The following is an 18557-nucleotide window of genomic DNA, read 5'->3' as shown; positions in this document are numbered from 1 at the left end:
GAGCTTGCAAACTGAAAGGGATCTAAAAACGTTGGCCTAGACAGCGATCGCGTGGGGCCGCTCTGCTCCCTGGCTCGCCGGCGCAGTTTCCCAACTGTCTTTATCTAGAAACGTTGGCAGACACCGCTGTGATGGAGGAAGGCTTCCTCCATGCACCGCTGTGATAGTGATCTCCATGGCCATTAGACTGCGGGGCGTCAGTGAAACCAGAACTAAATTTCTTCGGCAGTTTTAATTTTGTCTGCGTGTTTTATTGAAAAACAAAGTAATTCCAGCTGTTTAAAATTTTTTTACATAGAAATATATCTTTCTACCTTAGTGTTGCACTGCTCACTATTTGCATACACACCACATGCAAACTTGCACTCGAAGTAAAAATTAATAAATAAATAAATTAATACTGTCATGATGAGGAGAAGTGATCTGGTACCGGCTTTTTTATTTGGGCTTCAGAAATAGCCCGAGAGGGCAGACAATTAGCCTATAGCATGAATGTTATAGCAATGCCATCGTATGTGGTTCAACATTTATTCATCATTTGACAATATTGTGACGAAGACGAAGCTGGCAGTGGCGCGGGACGGAGCGCCCGCGCTAGGCCAGCGGCCATTAAATCATCTCATAGCCATCGTTCACCACGCCTGGCCGCCACGTTACATTTGGTGGAGGTGCGGGGGTCTCTTCATCGCCATCCTGGTCACGAAGCTTCGGCGTCCTGGGCCTGCCGTGGACGTCGGCCGTGAGTACCTGGTCAGCGCCGCACGGCCGCGCCCCAGCCCGCCCGACCTGAACCGACCTCGCCGCTCACCCCAGCCCCGTCCCCCGCCCGGACCACAAGACACGACGACCCAAGACCCCACCGACCCAAGACCCCACCGACCCGAGACCCGAGCGACCCAAGGCCCAAGACCCACACGTGAAGACACTGCCCCCCTGCCCTTGCCGTCCGGTGCGACCACGGACCTCGGCCGTCAGCACCTGGCACCCTCCGGCCCGGATGCTTCGTGGGCCGGGACTCATTCTCTCATCTTTCTCATCGCGGCGGCCAGCACTGCACCATCTTCTACATATTGTTCGATCCTTCACTCAAGACCATCGCCATTTCGCCATCTGTTCGTCACCGATCGGGACGATCGCTCGGAGGCCCCGGGTAGTGTGACGAAGACGAAGCTGGCAGTGGCGCGGGACGGAGCGCCCGCGCTAGGCCAGCGGCCATTAAATCATCTCATAGCCATCGTTCACCACGCCTCATTCTTCGGCTGGCCGCCACGTTACAATATTGCTGCAGTGTGAAAAGACCACTTTAGAGCAACGTTATCAGCATGTTGCTTGGTAACATTCCGGCAACATTATCTAATGTTGAAGAATGTTAACGCAACATAGTACAACATTGGCAATGTTGCTGCAACGTTGCGGTAACATACTGTGCTACTAGGGTTGTGTTTAGACGTTTTGCTTTGTCTGGGCACCTGCAATGTCCTAGCATATACGAATGATGTGGAGACCTGTTTCAAGCTGTTGTACTATATTTCAGTCTAACCTCCTCGATCACGATCACCTAAGCCTTTCCCTATCTGTTGCCATACTTTTTATGGAAACACTTAAAAACAAAGCGCCATGATCTATCTCAGTATTGTTTTATTTGCCGATCTAATTTTTCCGAACATAACATGTAATACCAACTCCCCTTTAAGGTCCCTGTCCTCGTCTCAAAGTCGCGAATTTTTAGATGTGCGATCAGTATTCTCGTTAGTGCATTTGTGCATACAAGCGACTATAACAGCCAACGCGGCGAATGAGCTAGATTTAATCCTGACAAATCGACCTGACATAGTCTCACCTATTACATATCTGCCACGCATCAGCGACCTCTTGCTAATGCACTTTGGCATTAATCTAGCCACTCCGAACACTAACAAAAAGAAAAAAATAATAATACGAGACTACAACGGAGAAAATTTTCAGGTGATAAATAATGAACTATTTTTTTTTGTCGATGTTTTGCCATAGTTTTGATGTCCGCAGCGTTCAAACCAACTGAAGCATGCTCACAGCTATAGTCACCCAACTCACAGAACAATACACTCCTCAACGCACTATTACCACCCACTCAATAGCTCGCTGGTGTAATAATCACATTAAACGTTTATCTAACAAAAAAAAGCCTCTACCGCATCGCAAAGTTCTCGCCAACTAGTGAGCGATGGACTTCGTATTCAGCGGCTTCCAACATGTATGTCTAGGTGCTCAAAAGAGCTAAAAGCACTTCCACTCACATGTAACCACCAATGTGAAAAATTCTGCCGTGTCATTAATCCTTCCACCGACGATAGCTTTGCCTTATCTGACCCACTAGGCGACCCCATTCCTTCCGACATTTGCGCCACGATTCTTAACCGCGCATTCACTGACAACTTTACAGCATTATCTGATGTATACATATGCCTACAACTCACCACTTCAACTATGATTTCATGCCACCTATAACTGTTGCTACTACTGGTGTGAATAAGCTTATTGATGGACTCAGTGTTCATTCCGCTTCGGGTTATGACTGCGTTAACGCAAAGTTGTTATGCAGCCTAATAGCCCATTATACTAACCAAACTTTTCCAGCATTCACCAGTCAACGCTGCTACTGAGTGGAAGATTGGAAAGGTGGTTACAGTCTACAAATCCGGCAGCAAAGCATCCCCTAGTAATTATCGTCCCATATCCCTTGCCAGTACTTGATCCAAAATGTCCAAACATACAATATTCACCAACCTTGTTAACTTCCTTTCATTGAACTCCTTTTTTATGTCAGCGCAACATGGTTTTCGAAAACCTTACTCTTGCGAAACACAGATAATATAGTTTACACATGCAGTGCACTGTATTCTAGACTTATCATCACTAACTGACTGCGTATTTCTGGATTTTTCAAAGGCTTTCGACAATGTATGTCACAACCTTTTGCCTCACAAACTAAAACACCTGAATATTGAGTGTAACTTATTTATATGAATTGAATGTCTACAGGGTGACCGGAAAATACTGTAACATGCGTTGAATTTCATGTTATTTATTATTGCTTGCATTTTTGAGCATCGACACTGATTTTTTCATGTGACTTGTGTTTTTCTAAAATAGAACTACTATTTTTACTGCCATTGGTGCAATATTTTCCAGGAAAAATGGTTTCTGAAGAATTGCGGTACTCTATTGTTGCCCACCACAAGCTGGGGATGCCTATTCCGAAAATTGCAAAGATGCTTAAATTGCACCGAGTTCAAGTGCATCGTGACGTCAAACGATTCGAGGAGACAGGAGGTGTCAAGAACCGGCTGCGAAGCGGAAGGCCTCGAACTGCAAGTACCAGGGAACTGAAATTGGCTGCCAGCAAGAAAGTCAAGCGCAATCCCCTGAGGAGGATGCGAAAACTCGCCTGAGAGCATGGAGTTCGCAACTCCAACATGCAATTACTTGTAAAAGATCTAGGACTTCAGGTGCGCAAACCAGCAAATGGCCAGCTGCTTACGGACCACGTCTATACTTCTCACTATCCTCTCCCTTTCCCTTTCATTTCCGCCGGCTGCAGCGCGGGTGCTTCAGATATTAAATAGAAATTGCCGCGGCTGGCAACACTCTTTTGCTTCACTTTTTTTATTTTAAATAAACCACTACCACCACCAAGGACCACGTGAAGACCTCCAGATTGGAAAAGTGCTGCAGAATGAAGCAGCTGAGCCGCGGCGAAGCCCTTAAACGGGGCTTGACAGGGGTATTATATTTGTTACATCTGAGGTTCAACCACTAAAGCCCGTTATACCCGAAGTAACACCCAATAGCTCGTTATAGCCAAGGTTAACACACTAAAGATCGTTACATCCGATGCGGCACGCTAAGGTTCGTTACATCCAAGGTAGTATTCTAAGATCGTATAGGTGGTTTGCCCAGCAGCACAAATAATTGGCCCAATATTGGAATTCTATTGGCGAAGGTTGGTTCTACAAAAGACCAAAGCAAAACCATTCATTTTCAATATTGGGCCGGTTTACCTGTGCTCCTAGGGTTATAAACTCCTTCCAGCCCGGTGGGCAGGTTGCCACCTGCCACGGCTACTGACAGACAGTGGTCGCCATTTCTGTTTGTACCGACCCCTCTACTGCTTATGCATTAAAATTTTAAAAAAGCTGCAAAATGCAGATGACACATATGCGAGGTCTGCCCACGCACCTCGTTTGGAGGCACCAGGGGGAGCTGGTGGCTTCTGCTTGGCTGGAAATCTGCAGGCACTCCCAGCACACCCGTGAGGAAGAACTCCTCGAAGACGGGCACAGTGTCCACTTTCTCGATGTCGGGGTCCCCAGGAGGCCTCTCCACGCCGTGCAGGTCATGCAGAACTGCCGGGGAAAGAGAGTATTCAACCTTATGAAATGGCACCCAGCCACTCGTGCTCAGCACATCCCTTCAATCGTGTAGCCGCCGCGGTGGCTCAGTTGTTATGGCGCTCTGCTGCTGACCCGAAAGACGCGGGTTCGATCCCGGCCACGGCGGTCGAATTTCGATGGAGGCGAAATTTTAGAGGCCCGTGTACTGTGCAATGTCACTGCACGTTAAAGGCCTACTTGACCGAAATTTTTCAAACCGTAAAAAGGTTGTTTTTTCATAGTACACCCCGTATTATGCTACCCACAAAACATTACGCTCTAGATTCAGGCAGTTACACTGCCAACAGCACGCAATAATCAGAGTTTTCAATACCGAAACTGGAAAAACGGGCGCCATTGCCACCCGCCGGAAGTGACGCATGTTTGAGACTTGAGTCCGGACAGGTTCGGAGTGTCTGCTCGTTGCGGCTCGTGCAAAGCGCTGGTACCGGTAGCGCGTGCAGCATTTTGCGCAATAAATACTGGTTATATATGAAAACACACATCTTAAATCGGATGAAACACCCCAGAAAAAGTTTTAAACGTGCTTTATTTGCTGTAGTAGACCAGGAAACTCCTCGCTCAACCTCAGCGAAGATGATTGCGCCGCATGCTAGTGAGCGTTGTTTGCCTGGCAGTATTCAATTACAGCTTGTGCAAAGTTGGGACATAGCGGAGGAAGGAAGCAGGCATATTCAAATGAAGGCCAAGTAGAAGTGCTTTTATTATCAAGTCGGCTTTTTTGAGCGGGCACGCGCGTGCCAACAGCACATGTGCGCTCTGCTGTGCAATTGGTTGTTGTCTTGATACAAAAAAATGACCCAGCTGCTTTCTCGTTTTCCTTTTCCTTCTCATTTTTCTCCCCCGTCGAAAGGTATTCCTTCCTGTGCATAGGAATTTGGAACAGGTGCTATGAACGCGAGGTAAATCAATAAAAACAGCTTGATGTCTAAAAAGGGAGCTCAAGAGAATTAAGCACTGTGTTAAGCGAAAGAATATTTCGGAAGCAAAATTTGTGTAGTAAAATCAATATATATTTTTCTCTTCGAGGACTGTGGCATCAATGTGGTGCCGATGGTGGGCTGTTTCATCTTTGCGCGCCTCGGTCGGGCGAACCACTGCGCGTTTCAAAATACATGCCGGTTCATATGAACAAAGACTTATGCGCTGCGTTCATTACTGTATTTACCTAGAATCACTTAAAGGCCGTGCACTGCAGAGACGGAAAAGTTTTTCTAATCTTTTCAAACCACACAGCTGGACAGAACGACGTGGTTGCCGGACCCCAGTCGACCGTATACGCCTACCACGCAGATTGCCGGTAGGCATGCAGTGTATCTGTATCGACTGAGTTATAATGCAGAACATATAATCAAAATTACGGGTTATCTTCGTACGAAACTATTATCACTCAGATAACATGCGTTCAGGTCTCTGAGGTCTTGGAGACGTAATGCTGAAGCTTCCTCTAATCGACGTCAAGTATGAACGGCGTGAGGTAGTAAGAAATTCGACGTTTTCAGTAACGCTCGTGTGGCATTCCAGGATTCTCAGCCCGGCCTGCAAATCTTCGAGGCAGCAGATACACTGGGCGCACGACGGCATATTGCGCATTGAGCAGAGCTGTACCTGCAATAACGCGTGCATATGTTGATTCCTTTTCAGAAGAACCAGACCTCTCCTTAGAGTTCTGCCTGGTGTAAACAACGTGACGTCAAAAGGGCGTTGCTCAATGAGCAAAGCCGTCCACTTTAGCTTCTGAAATCGCTAAGCTAGCTTGTGACGAGTGGTCCCACGTCTTCTTTATTCTTGGGATCAGAGACGCCTCGAAGCCTTTCTTCTCCCAATTATAACCCTCTCGGTTCGTGGCATGCTATGCCGATCGGGCGCCAGAAACACGTGCGTGCTCTGACGCATGATGGAGACCAGGAGAGGTCTATTGACAAAGCCCAACCCACAAAAGGGGTTAGCGCGAGGCAGAAGCGTCAGTCACCCATCATTATCTTTTTTGAAGAAGAGAGGGGAATTCATGTTAAAACCTGAGCTCCAGACAGATGACACCAGCTTTCGAGATCGGGGGTGAAGGGCAGTGGCCGAGAGGTACACCATGTGCTTTCCGCATTCCTCGTATTCCTTTCCGCGGCCACGCACTTCGTCGACATGATGCCAGCAGTTTTTTTTTTCTCGGAGACCATCGAGCTTCGCGGTGAAAACAGCCAGAAACGCGCCAGAATAAGGGCTTATAAGGGGCGCTCGCTCACTTCAGCTCACTTCAGCCGGCGATGCCGGTGTCTCAATGGTGCGTCATTTCCGGTCAGGTTTGTTAGTTGCCCAGCTCACCGCTAGGGGACTGCGTCGTCTGCTACAGGGGTTTTTGAACGCTTCTAACAAAAAATTCAAGACGTTTCACAGCCCTAATATTAAATATAAATATTGTTCATAACATGCACACTATATCGAGCGCAAAATTAGCCGAAGTAAACTTTCGGTCAAGTAGGCCTTTAAGGAACCCCAGGTGGTCGAAATTTCTGAAGCCCTTCTCAACGGCATCCCTCATAGCCCGGGGGATCGCTTTGGGACGTTAAACCCCATAAACAAAACCAAACCAAACCTTGAATCCTGTAGTTGTCCGTTCTTGAGACGTGTTGTGTTGGGCTTTATGGTGTGCAAGTGACCAGGCCATCATGTGCCAAACACAGATTTAAAAAATGTCTGTTGTATTAAATGGAAATCTTAAAGGTACAGCTTGTTAAAAAAATTTTCTTTTCACGACAACCACACAACTGAATTTTCTTGTAAAAGCAATCCAAGATGAAAAGAGACTTGTTCATGATAAAATAATGTGAAATGCTGTTTTAGATTTCTCAACTTTTGGGCATGAACACAAAATGTGGTTTACTGTGACTATGCCTCTACATGCTTCACAAAGAGGTTTGTTTGTCTTCTTTCAGCCAGATATGAAGTTGAGCTTAAGGTGTGTGTGTCTAACGCAGAGGCGGCATGAAACCACTTCACAAAAGTTGTTAGTAGCTTGGCGCTTACCATTTATAGAGGATCGACTTTAAAAAGGGGAGTTGTTAATTTCATTACTGCATGCAAGTCCAGGCAGAAGTGGGAACCAAAATAGCAGGATGATGTTTTAGCAAGAGCAAATGTCCTCGCAGGAATCATCCCATAACGAAGGTCCAACTGTCGTGACAGAGGAAGAAGCACAGGAGATGAGGACGAGCTCTGAAATCTGCCGGCCTTGAGCCAACCATATTCCCAGTGGGAACTTTCCAGACATGCTCCACCCTGGTGGCGGGCACAGCAACACTAAAAAATTTAATGCGAGAGCATTATGTGGCTATGTACGCATCATCAAAAAGTGTCCAGAAATTTTGTCCGCATGTTCATGTCGTTCTAAAAGATATATGAAAAAAAAAAGATTGATTGCATTAGGTAGTGGGTGAAAAAAATCTCACCAAATTCCAAATTTGATCAATGTGGAGTAATTGGTCAATTAAAAACCAAAAACACACTTAGACGCGTTGCAATAGCCATGGATGTCGATATAGCACTTCGACATCAGAACAGCCATGGCGTCGATATAGTATGTGGACATTTTGCTTTCACGCTGCTCAAATGCAGGACGCCGCAGTGATCTTAAAACAAAAAATTTAAAAACAAAAAGGACAAATAATGAAAAAAAAAATAAAAAAAACAAAAGAAAATAAAAATGCAGGGAAAAAAGAGGACAGGGAAAGGCTCTTGCATTTCCACTCTTAAGCAGGCTTAAGTGCAATCCTGTAATTTCGCACTGAATGATTCCCTAAGCTGATTCATTCATTGGTCAGTGTGGAATGGAACCCAAGATACACTGGGTTCCCCAGCCCCTTTTCAGAGCTGTCGAGGTTCCCCCGAGGATAAAAAGGATTAAGAACTGCTGGTTCAGTTATTCGGTCTATTGATTTCGGCCAGTGCAACCATTTGTGACTGTCGCTCGTTGATCGAAGCAGTTGCACAACCTCTGAAACTTCCAAGCGTGAATGGGCCTCAAGAAGAGAGCCCAGTGACAAATGCCACTACGGATGCTATGCTATGGCTCACCACAACTTTGACAGGACAACTGCGTAGCCCACACAGGGAAGTAACAGCACAGCTGCATAAGAGCAACATGCACTGACGGCACATGGTCACGGGTGGTAACGGCAAGCCAGACTGCACACACAGCCTTTGATAAGGGTCCCCAAGGCCACAGTATAGACCAGTATCCAGAGCCGTTCTCCGGCGCGACCATTTTTCGCCGACTGGAGCGCCCCGGTGCGGGCATTTCTTTGGGGACTGCGGGGCTGCGGCAGTTCCGCGACCACGGCTACATATAACCGCGATTTACAACCCTCCGGGTGCTAAAGAAACATTGCCGAGCATACTTCCACAGCGTGGTGGTGTTGCAGGTAGTCTTTGGGTTATCAAAGGGATAGAATTAATGTGTTAATCATGACATTTAGCTTGACATTAACGTCAGTTGTACTAGCGCTTAGCACACGCTCATGCTATTACTACCGTCTTGGTGCTCCATCACAGAAAAACCTTTTTGGTTAATAGCGAGCAATAGATTTATCGCTAGCATGCAGTTAATTCCTATGCACTCTTACTCTTTCCTGCCGGCCATTAAGCACCCCCCATAAAAAGGGCTTTGTTGTCGCCTCCGCAGTGGTGTGAATGTACAAGTGATTTTCCCACCGCCTTTGTCACAGAAGCGGCATAAAAATGAGTCAGACGAGCCAGTTCGCAGCAACGGCCACAGGTAGCACGCGTGGAGTCAGAGTCAGAGCCCGAGCCGTCGGCAAAAACCGTCATTACAGGCTGTTGTGTGCACGTCTCCATGTTGACTCCAATCTAGAACCAACTGGGTTGAAGTGGCGTCTGCTAATAAAGTGCTCCACCAGCGTCTCTCATTCTGGACAGTTCCTGTCAGCCGCCGTACGAAGGTGGGGGGAGGGCATGACTTTCCAACGTATAATCGAGGCTTTTAACGCATCATTCCTATGGGAGACTCGCCGAGCCTGCGCCAATTCATCGTAAAATGTGGGTCGTCACATGAACGGAGGACGCATAATCGGGGTTCCACTATATAAAACCCAAAAGCAAACCCCGAGGCTCGAAGGCTTTTGACAAAGACTGTGTATAGCATCGAGCACAATACATGCATGCAGCATTTGAATTACGGAACATTTTCTGTTATTGAGAGATAATTTCGACGGGGCAAAAGTACCATGTCAAACAGATCGGTTTTCCGTTACTGAAAAACAATTTGACATAACAAAAGTACAATGCCAAACAGATTGATTTTCCGTTATTGAAAGATAATTTGACGTAACAAAAGTACCATGTCAAACAGGTCGGTTTTCCGTTATTGAAAGATAATTTGAGGGAACAAAAGTACCATGTCAAAAAGATCGGATGCTCGATAAAGCTAATTCTAACCAACAAGACCCTAATGCAAAACGCAATAGGCAGGTGCTGAACAATCATACGCCACCAGGTACAGCGATGCACACAGGGATGCACGCATGAATATAATCAATGAGGCAAGTGGGCAAGCTGCTGGCACACAGTCACACGTACCGTTAGTCACAGCCTCCCACTATTGACGCTCGTAGGCAGCCATGTTGGGCCAGAGAGGCCGATACAGGGACTGGGCGTACTGGCCAACGGCCTTGTTCAGGAACTTGGCCTGGGCGGGCGCATAGTTGGAGCAGCGGCCACTCTGGAACTGGTGCAGCATCCGCTGGTACAGTCGCAGGCAGGTCTCCCGGTCCACAGAGTCGTTATCACCCTGCACAGTGTGTTTCCAGGGTGTGACATCCTGCAAGACTTCTGGCCACGTGTTTCTCGCCTGCCAGGCACAAGACGTACTCCCTACACACGCAGTGTTGCACTCCATGCACTACGTGCCATCATTTTCACTTCTATCCCCGAATAAAGGTGCCTACAAATAGCTGTGTGACCTCCACGAGATGGTTTGGACATCATCAAACACAGAGGCTCTCTCCTTCGTTACAAACTCCCTCGCTTCCATTCGACTGTTGTAGGGAGATCGGAAGACAACCTTGTGCATCACCTGCTCCTGGCTCCTGGCCTTAAAAACATATCCAGATATTTTCTTTGTTCCAGCAGACATAAAGGTATGAAATTAATGGCGTGAACCCACATTTAACCCCAAGCCATTCACTACAAAAAACTATGGGGTCACTTAACAGTGGGTTGCAATACCATTAGATTCCACATTTGTCGCAGCTTCTGTTGCAACTTCCGAGCGTGTTTTGCATCACTTTCTCTGCAGTTGTTTGTCGCTCAACTGCCATATTCAGACTGCTGAAGTCAAACCTTATTACAACAAAGAGGTAAAAAAATAGAGAAATAGTTCGTACAGCCGAAATTCACCATATAATATTTCGTCCGAAATGAACATAAGAGCAGTGCAATTTAGTCAGTGAAGGGAAGGCAACTCAGGCAATCCTTACTAGCGAAACGGACCGACCTTTTCACGCATTTCAGCGATGTTCCGAAGGCACTCGCAGAGATTTCAAAAACCGCGAAAAACCGAGCACCAGTTATGTTGGCTTCCCCGCACAGCACCGCAGGCACGCAACGCCGACACAGGTTAAGGGGGCAGCTAAGGTGGCTTTCTCGCTTTACAGCCGTCTCTCGTGGAAAGCGGTAAGCCAGAGCGAAGACATTAGAATATGTGGCATTTCGCCTACAAGCACTAAATAATTTATAACTGAATTTTTACGCAGAGCATATACAGCTTGTTCGGTCGAAAAGCCGTCGGCGTAGTAGTAGTCGGCACTGCGTGCCGAAAGTAATGAGGGGCTGCGTAAAAAAAATCATATCATGGTAATTTGTTTGGTTTATTGGGGTTTAACGCCCCAAAGCGCCTCAGGCTATGGGGACGCCGTAGTGAAGGGTTCTGGAATTTCGACCACCTGGGGTTCTTTAAGGCGGCGGTACCACGTTAGCAGCGGTCTGCAGCCGGTTTTCGTCATGTTTGTGTGAGCGGTGTGGCTCATCCGTTTGCGTTAGAAAAATGATATTGAGCGCATTGTAAAGATAATTGTATCTTCTTTGCGATGGTATGTGTCGCTAAAAGCTATTCACGTTAGTATAATAGCAGTGAGCAAAAGAGCGAGGGGCATAAAACGATAATTTTGCTCGACTTGCCTGCGTTTGACATGCTGTTTACGAAAACTACCGCTCCGAAAAGAAAACTGCTTCTGCAGCTTTTAGATGAAGTGTGACTCGAGAACTTTACAGGCAAGTTATTGAGTTATATTGGGTAGTTATTTAGAACTGGTGCCATAAATAAGTGTGAAATTTAAAAGAATGACGCATTAATAACTCCTAGTCCAATTCATAAATCACAAACATATTTAGCAAGATTGTAGATAGTGCCCATGTTGTTAATTCTTGAAAATTTCATTGAGCTACATTTCATAATTTTTTAGTTTTCATTGTTCAAAGTTGGTCGTAACCTGGAAACTGCGCTTTTTTTGACAGAATGTTAGAAGCAAGTAAACGTCGTATAGGGAACAAATTCGGCACGCGAAATATCTAGGAAATATTCCAGAACCTCTGAAGGCGGAATTTCGCTATGACAAACAGAACGGTAGTACTGCGCCATTCAATTGCGCCATTTTTTGGTGCGCCGTAACCTCCGCAAAATACATCCAGCGCGAAAGATCACTGTTATATTCCAGGATTTTTTCACAGGATCTGAAGTCGCTGGTCTTAATACTACCAGTGATGTAAATTTGGGTATGATAAACGACTCATGTTAGCCCGCACTCGCCCCTTTGTTGGTCGACGGGGCTGCTGCATTTGAATCTCGCGGGCGTTTTGACTCAACAATGGAGTTCCGCCGGTCAACGACAGTGGCGCTGTCAAACATTTTGAAGCAAGACTTACGAGACAGACGACTGACTTCGCTGAAACCTGTCCTGCCTTTCGGTCGTTTCTTCGGCTGCTCAGCAGGCTGTCATCGGCGTATCGTGCTGTTTTGCTTGTTGGTGTTTTTTTTTACTGTGCTTTTGTATTTGTGTGTAGCGCCGTTTTTTATCACTTTATCTTGCCAGTTCTTTTGTGTGTGTAAAAGTGTCAAATGGGGAATCGGCGGAAATACCTTCAGCGCAAAAGGTCGACGATGACAAAGCTTCGTACGCGCATGGCTGATGTCAGGGCCAAACGCAGGTGAGCCATTCGGACCGCAATTTTGTTATTAGTATGTGCATTGAAGCCGCAACTGTACCTGTGTCGCGTGCGTGAGCTACCTCGTAGTGTGTGTTATCGAGTGCGGTTTTTCATGAATGCGTGCGCAAGATAACCAGTGTCACGGCACTGTGACATTTCGTAAGGCGAGAGCAGAAATCTGCTGCATAATTATTTGTTCTTTAGCTGGGGGCCTGTAGAAGTGGCTCTAAATTGGAGAGTTGAGGGGCTTCTGTTTAGAAATAAGCGATGAGTTTTAAAAGTCACAGAGGGCACTGAGGGATATGCATATCACCAGCGTAGCTGGTGATATGCATGCGCACAATGCAGCAAAAACAATGCCAGCATCTCTTGCCATTGTTTGCACTGCATGAAATACCAGTACCTTCCCTCAGCGGTGTGCAAACCACGGATACCGAAATCGTTAGAAATGCAATTAGTTGTCAGTCTCGGCTACAGGGTATTATGATTCAAAACTAGCTCTCGTAAATGGCGCGGTTTCTGGAAGATCTGCTCCGCAATAGTACAGCTACATTTGGTGCGAATGTCCCTGCACGAATGCGCGTGTAGTGTCTAGATAGGAGTAGGTGAGTTGCATAAATATGGAAGTCTGCTATGGTGCGCTTGCTGCTCGCACCGCTGGCACTTCCTCTATGTGCACGTGCCAACCTGTTCGCGGGTGCTCAAAAGGGGTGGTGTCCCTCGTTGTTAGTCATGGCTGGAATTTCCCCCGTCCTAAGTCATTCAGCGCAAGCGTTTCCCCTCTTCTTTCCTATGAGGGGCGGCGAGGCGTCTCGAATCGGGGTAGAAAGGCGGGGAAGCAGCCCTTGGGACCAGCAACACCCGCTCAGAGCCAAAAGTTGTCAATTTTGCCCACCGGGCCACAACTTTTTGACGTCATGCTGCTTACAATAGGGAGGGGTTTCACAGTTCCGCGAAGCTGATGTTTTGCGAAGGCGATTGAAATGCGGCCGTTCCAATCCAAGCTTCTGCAGCCAAGGCCAGGCTAGAAAGAGGAGACAGACCTGTGTGCCTCTGCTGCGGGGAGTGGGTAGAAGTTGTCAGGGTGCACCCAACCTGGGAGCAGTGGGGTTTGTAATAAAAATCTTTAGCGCGGCACCCAACCCTTGCTCTCACCGTCGTGGTGAAGCGGTGCGTTGCGCGTTTCTTTCCAGGAACGACGCTTGCTCGGTCAACAACTGCGGGGGGTGGGGGGAATGTACACTGCCAGTAGCCTTTAGGCGCTCGCAGTTACATGCGTGGTCCTGACAGTCACCAGACTCCAGCGACAAGACGCGGTCAGGTTCGCCAGCGTAGCCTTGTAAAGTGCACCGGGGAAGGCGTGTCCACAGATGACTTACCCCTTTCATTTCTGGCTATTGAAGCCAGCACTGCCCGTTACTGCTCTGGAGACCACCTGCACCCACAATTATAAATGCATATTCGCAGAAAACATTCAAGGGCGTTCAGGCAACCCTGCAAACGCGTTTCTGAAGAACGGCAGATTGGGCTACTTGGAGTTGATTCATAGGGGTTGAGTGGACTTGATCTATAGTGGTTCAACAGCCCTGCCAGACACTGACAGAGAATAAGATGAGACCCACAGAAGGAGCCTCCTTGTACGTCGCCTTTTTCTCTGTGAGTGTCTGGTATCGCCGTTGAACCCCTAACATAAAACGTGCTCCGCCTGGCGGCCGCTAGGAGGGTACGCTAATGGAAAACTTGGCATAATGCAATACAGTAAGCCGTTAGTACAGGCTCGAGTATCCGAACTGCTGACATGATAGTACCAACACAGCAGCTTTTTCTTTTTTTTCTCTGCGCTATAGCCTCCCCGGTATGCCTGCTCATGGATGCAGCTGCGGACATAAAATAGCTGCACACACACAAATACGCGAGGCCTTGCGAGCCTTGCGCGAGTGCGTTTGTTGAGTCCATGTGGAGAAAGAAAACAAAGCAGTGTGCAGGGGCGTTATTGTTCATTTCCCCTATCCCCCTATCTGACAGAGTCCCATTATCTAAAAGCGACCGTCCACCCGGAAATTAGTCGATTTTTTTTTCGGCAGCAGTGAAGAGAAATGAGGGCTGAGAGCCTACATGTTGCACCGCCGGGGTGGGGGGTCTGTGTGCGCTGCAGGAAATCCAGAAATCTGAGTTTACCGTAGGAACTTCGTCCAGCGTACTAGACGATAATTAACAACAGTTTTAAACCCTAATTTCTGAAAATGAAGTGGCATCATGTTTGAGTAGTAAATACTACATTTTGATAGTTTTCAAATGCAATTTAGTGACTTTTCAAAAATGGTTTACCGTGTATGATTACACAAGGCAAAGCTATTTTTGAAACCGTACCATTTTCCACGTTTGTGCGCGTGCGTGGGGGGATTTATACCCCTGTCACACGGGCAACTTTAGTGATACTTTCACGAAGTGCACTCCCCATGAACGAATAGCACCTTCATTGCGCTGTCACATGGCAAAATAAGTGCTAATTGAAAATCATGATAGTGACGATGGGTGTTGCAGGTAGTGACGATCGGTGCTGCAGCACATTGTGAAAATTAGTTTGTTTTCGCAAATACTTGGAGAATATTTCATAGCAGATGTAATTGCTAAACGAACAGAGCCATGTTTCCGCTGATGAAAAACCTTTGAAATGTCGCCATGTAACTTCGATGGTACTCCTAGGGAGCTGTCGAGAAAGTACAATAGTACAATTTAGGGGTTCGCAGCCGACCTTCTGTAGCAAGGCAGCAGAGGCTAGGCAGGAAATGAAAAGAAACTGGCTTTGCTGTCGTGACGGCAGGAGTGGTTTACCCCATAATCAGCGGATAAAAATCTTTCTTGACAGACAAATTAGACTAATCCCTAACCGTCGAACATGTTGTAGTGATTGTTCTGCTGCTCTTCGAAGTAAGTAACCCGCATTCATTATATGTTTTTCATAATCACCAGGCCTTGATAGTAAATGACTTCTAATAAAGAAGTCCTTTCTGCATGTTGTGGATTTATTGTTATGCGCTGAAAGCGTTTTGTCGCTTTTGTTGTTTCTTGTTTGTTGTTTTTTTGCTGATTTACTGTATATCACTGTATTTTGCCATTTTCTGACGCTGCTTCTGCAAATATACTTTTGTACAATAAGCAGGAAACCGGAACTTGGGGATCGACTGTACGATTGAAGATGTTGAAGTCGTTGCACACTGTGATTCCACGAAGGAGGGTTGATGTGATAGCAGTTGTGCGCGGATCGAGTGACTGAGTGCCCTGTATATATTTGAGCCCCAAACTTGGGAATAAACAATTGGTAGTTCAGCCACTTTATTGTCTGTTTCTCTTTTCCGGTTTTTGTATTTCGGTTGGTTATTTATTTCTAATAATAAAGAGTTTTAGTTGTTGCAGTTCTTGTGTTACACAGGAGTGCTGAAGCGGGCACAGCTCTCACCATGAGAAATTAGTTGCTACGCTGAGCTTAGCGTTTCGAGTAGACATGTAGTATGCAGTCTTCCTCGACTAGCCTGGCTTCCAGGACTATTGAGGATTTGAGGGCTCCAGGAGCTCGTTTGTGGCAACCCTGTATCCCGGTAGCCGATCATCGTGCACATCGTACAGAAAATGAGGGTCCCAACAGGGGTGCCCTAACAGTGCTCATTTCTTCAGAAGGCATCAGCTGGAGGGTACTAACAAACTATGCCCCTTGTGTGCCTCTGCAGTGGATGCCATTATCAAATTTTCTGGGCATTTGGCTTATCACGCTTTTGTCACGTGAATAACCTTTATAACAACTTTACAGTCAGGTGTGACTGAAGAAGTAGGTTCGACATCCGTGCGCGTGGTTGGTAGATGATGTTATTTTTTCTAAATGTTGATACGATGTGTTTAGACTTATGCCTTTGCTCCACTGTTGTTTCTTTTGGACAGACATGTTTCTTCAGAAAAATAGTTGCCGCTACGGATATCGAGTATGCTGCTGTGCAGGCCCAAGATGGCTCGCACATCACGTGAGAGACTCTGGCGTACCGCGTGTCGCTGCCAAGGCGCAAGTACAGTGTAGCCATGGGCGTCCGGAGGGGGGGGCAAGGGGGGGCGGCTGCACCCCCCTGGAAAATCACTCACTCGAACCGTGAGTGATGGCCGCACGTCAGGGGCGGCGGTGCGCTCAGCCAAAAGAGTAAAAGCGGCCCTGCTTCCACGCTTTGGGTCACATCTGCAAAGTGCCGCGTCCGGGGACGCGTCGTTGCAGACATACAGCGGCGCCGGCGAGCATGTGTTTCGAGCCGTCTTGAGATGTGTGCCTGTTTCTTTGATCTCTAGAGAGATAGCGACACGGAGGCAGACAGTGCACACCCCGGCCACCGATGAATTCTTCAGGAGGGAGGGACAAATCAGCCGTGTCCATCCCCGCTTTGTCGGACTGCTCAGGGGCAAGCGGGCGATGAGTTGGCGCCGCCGCCGCTCGCTGTCTCCTCCGATCCACGGGAGAGCGCAGTTCGGTACAAGCGCCGCTTTCAGAATTTTCGGCAAAGGGGATTAGCTGCTTTTGTTCACGGCGACGCAGTCTCCAGAGGCGCCCCCACACCAGTGTTCCTTGCGTCTTCTCCGGAAACCAGCGCCTTTGGTCAAGGCAGCCCGATGGCGCCTGCCTGGCTCGCCTGTCACCTCTGGCTGGGCCTCAAATCCCAACAGCGCCCATGTACTGTGCGATGTCAGTGCATGGTAAAGAGACCGTCCGTCCCTCATAGCCTGAGTCGTTTTGGGGCTCTGAACCTCATAAAAACACACAAAACAAATTTTCCGACCGGAGTGGCGAGTGTCCCTTCCCCTCGGAAGTCGCGCGGCGTTCCTTGCGTGTGCGCGCCTCTTTGTTTGTGCTTCGGTGTTTTTAGTGGCCGGTTGTCAACGAAGCTGAGAACAACCAAGACAGCGGACGAGAAAACGACGAGCGGCGAGTAGTAGTGTGTGTGCAAATACTGGACTGTGCGGTTGCGCGAGCAAGATGGAGCGAGGTGTATGAAGCTGCGAGCGTGCATTTATCTTGTAAATAAGTTTTCGCTGCATACATAGTCATTTTTTGTTTTCAACGTACGCATTCAACCGTTTTTCCAATCAATGTGTATATATTTTTAACACTACCAACCCCGAGGAACTCCATAGCCAGCTTTGTCTCGCGCGGTCCCGAATGATGGGATATTCGACGCTTCTTCAAGCGTCAGCGGTTGTCTGACGAAGCATTATCCAAATGCGCCCCTGCAGATTCTGGTGTGACATGTGACAACGGTGTAGCATTTGAACAGAGTGATGCAAGCTTTTATCACCGGACAGTAGCTGATGTCGTCGACTCCATGGAAGGGACTCTGTCAACAGTGAGTTCAGGTGATGCAGCAGGCCGAGATGATTCCATTTCTCCTTTCTTGGGATTCAAGTCCGGATTTGACCAGAGCGATGCAACCTTTCATCACCGGACAGTAGCCGGCGTCGTCGTCTCCATGGAAGGAACTCCACCAGCGAGCTCCGGTCACGCAGTAAGCCGAAACGATTCCCTTTCTCCTTGCTTGGGATCGAAGTCCGGAGACAACATCAAGAAAACAAATAACTTGCCTCAAGAATATGACTTAGGAGAGTTTCTAGGCAAAGCTAAACTCACTGGCATACCGGACTTTTTGAAGTTACGTCTTCTTACTAAGCCATGGTCGCCAAATGTCACATATGATTTTAAGAAGGATGTAACACCTGGAAAGAGGCCTTTTCGACATCAGTGGCTGGGAGATTACGCCCCCTGGCTTGCGTACTCAGCGACAGCGAAAGGCGCCTTTTGTCGTTTTTGCGTCATTTTTCCTCCGCGTGTTCACCGGGGTACTCAAGGTAGTTTTATCGTGCGCGCTTTCAGTAACTACA

The 18557-nt window shown here is 47.5% G+C and overlaps 1 protein-coding gene across 1 annotated transcript in view; it reads right to left on the bottom strand.

Annotated features, from left to right (window-relative positions):
- Positions 1 to 4109: 4109 nt before the first annotated feature.
- Positions 4110 to 18557, bottom strand: part of LOC149355517 (uncharacterized) — a 31680-nt gene continuing 17232 nt past the window's right edge. The window contains exons 3-4 of the transcript XR_016291529.1: positions 10023 to 10233; positions 4110 to 4385 (exon numbers count right to left, since the gene is read on the bottom strand). The gene's annotated coding sequence lies outside the window, so the exon portion shown is untranslated. The remainder of the gene's footprint in view (positions 4386 to 10022; positions 10234 to 18557) is intronic.

This window comes from Amblyomma mixtum, chromosome 3, assembly GCF_055824585.1.
Source record: "Amblyomma mixtum isolate Tamu chromosome 3, ASM5582458v1, whole genome shotgun sequence".
NCBI lineage: Eukaryota > Metazoa > Arthropoda > Arachnida > Ixodida > Ixodidae > Amblyomma > Amblyomma mixtum.
This window is presented reverse-complemented; position numbering and strand designations above follow the sequence as displayed.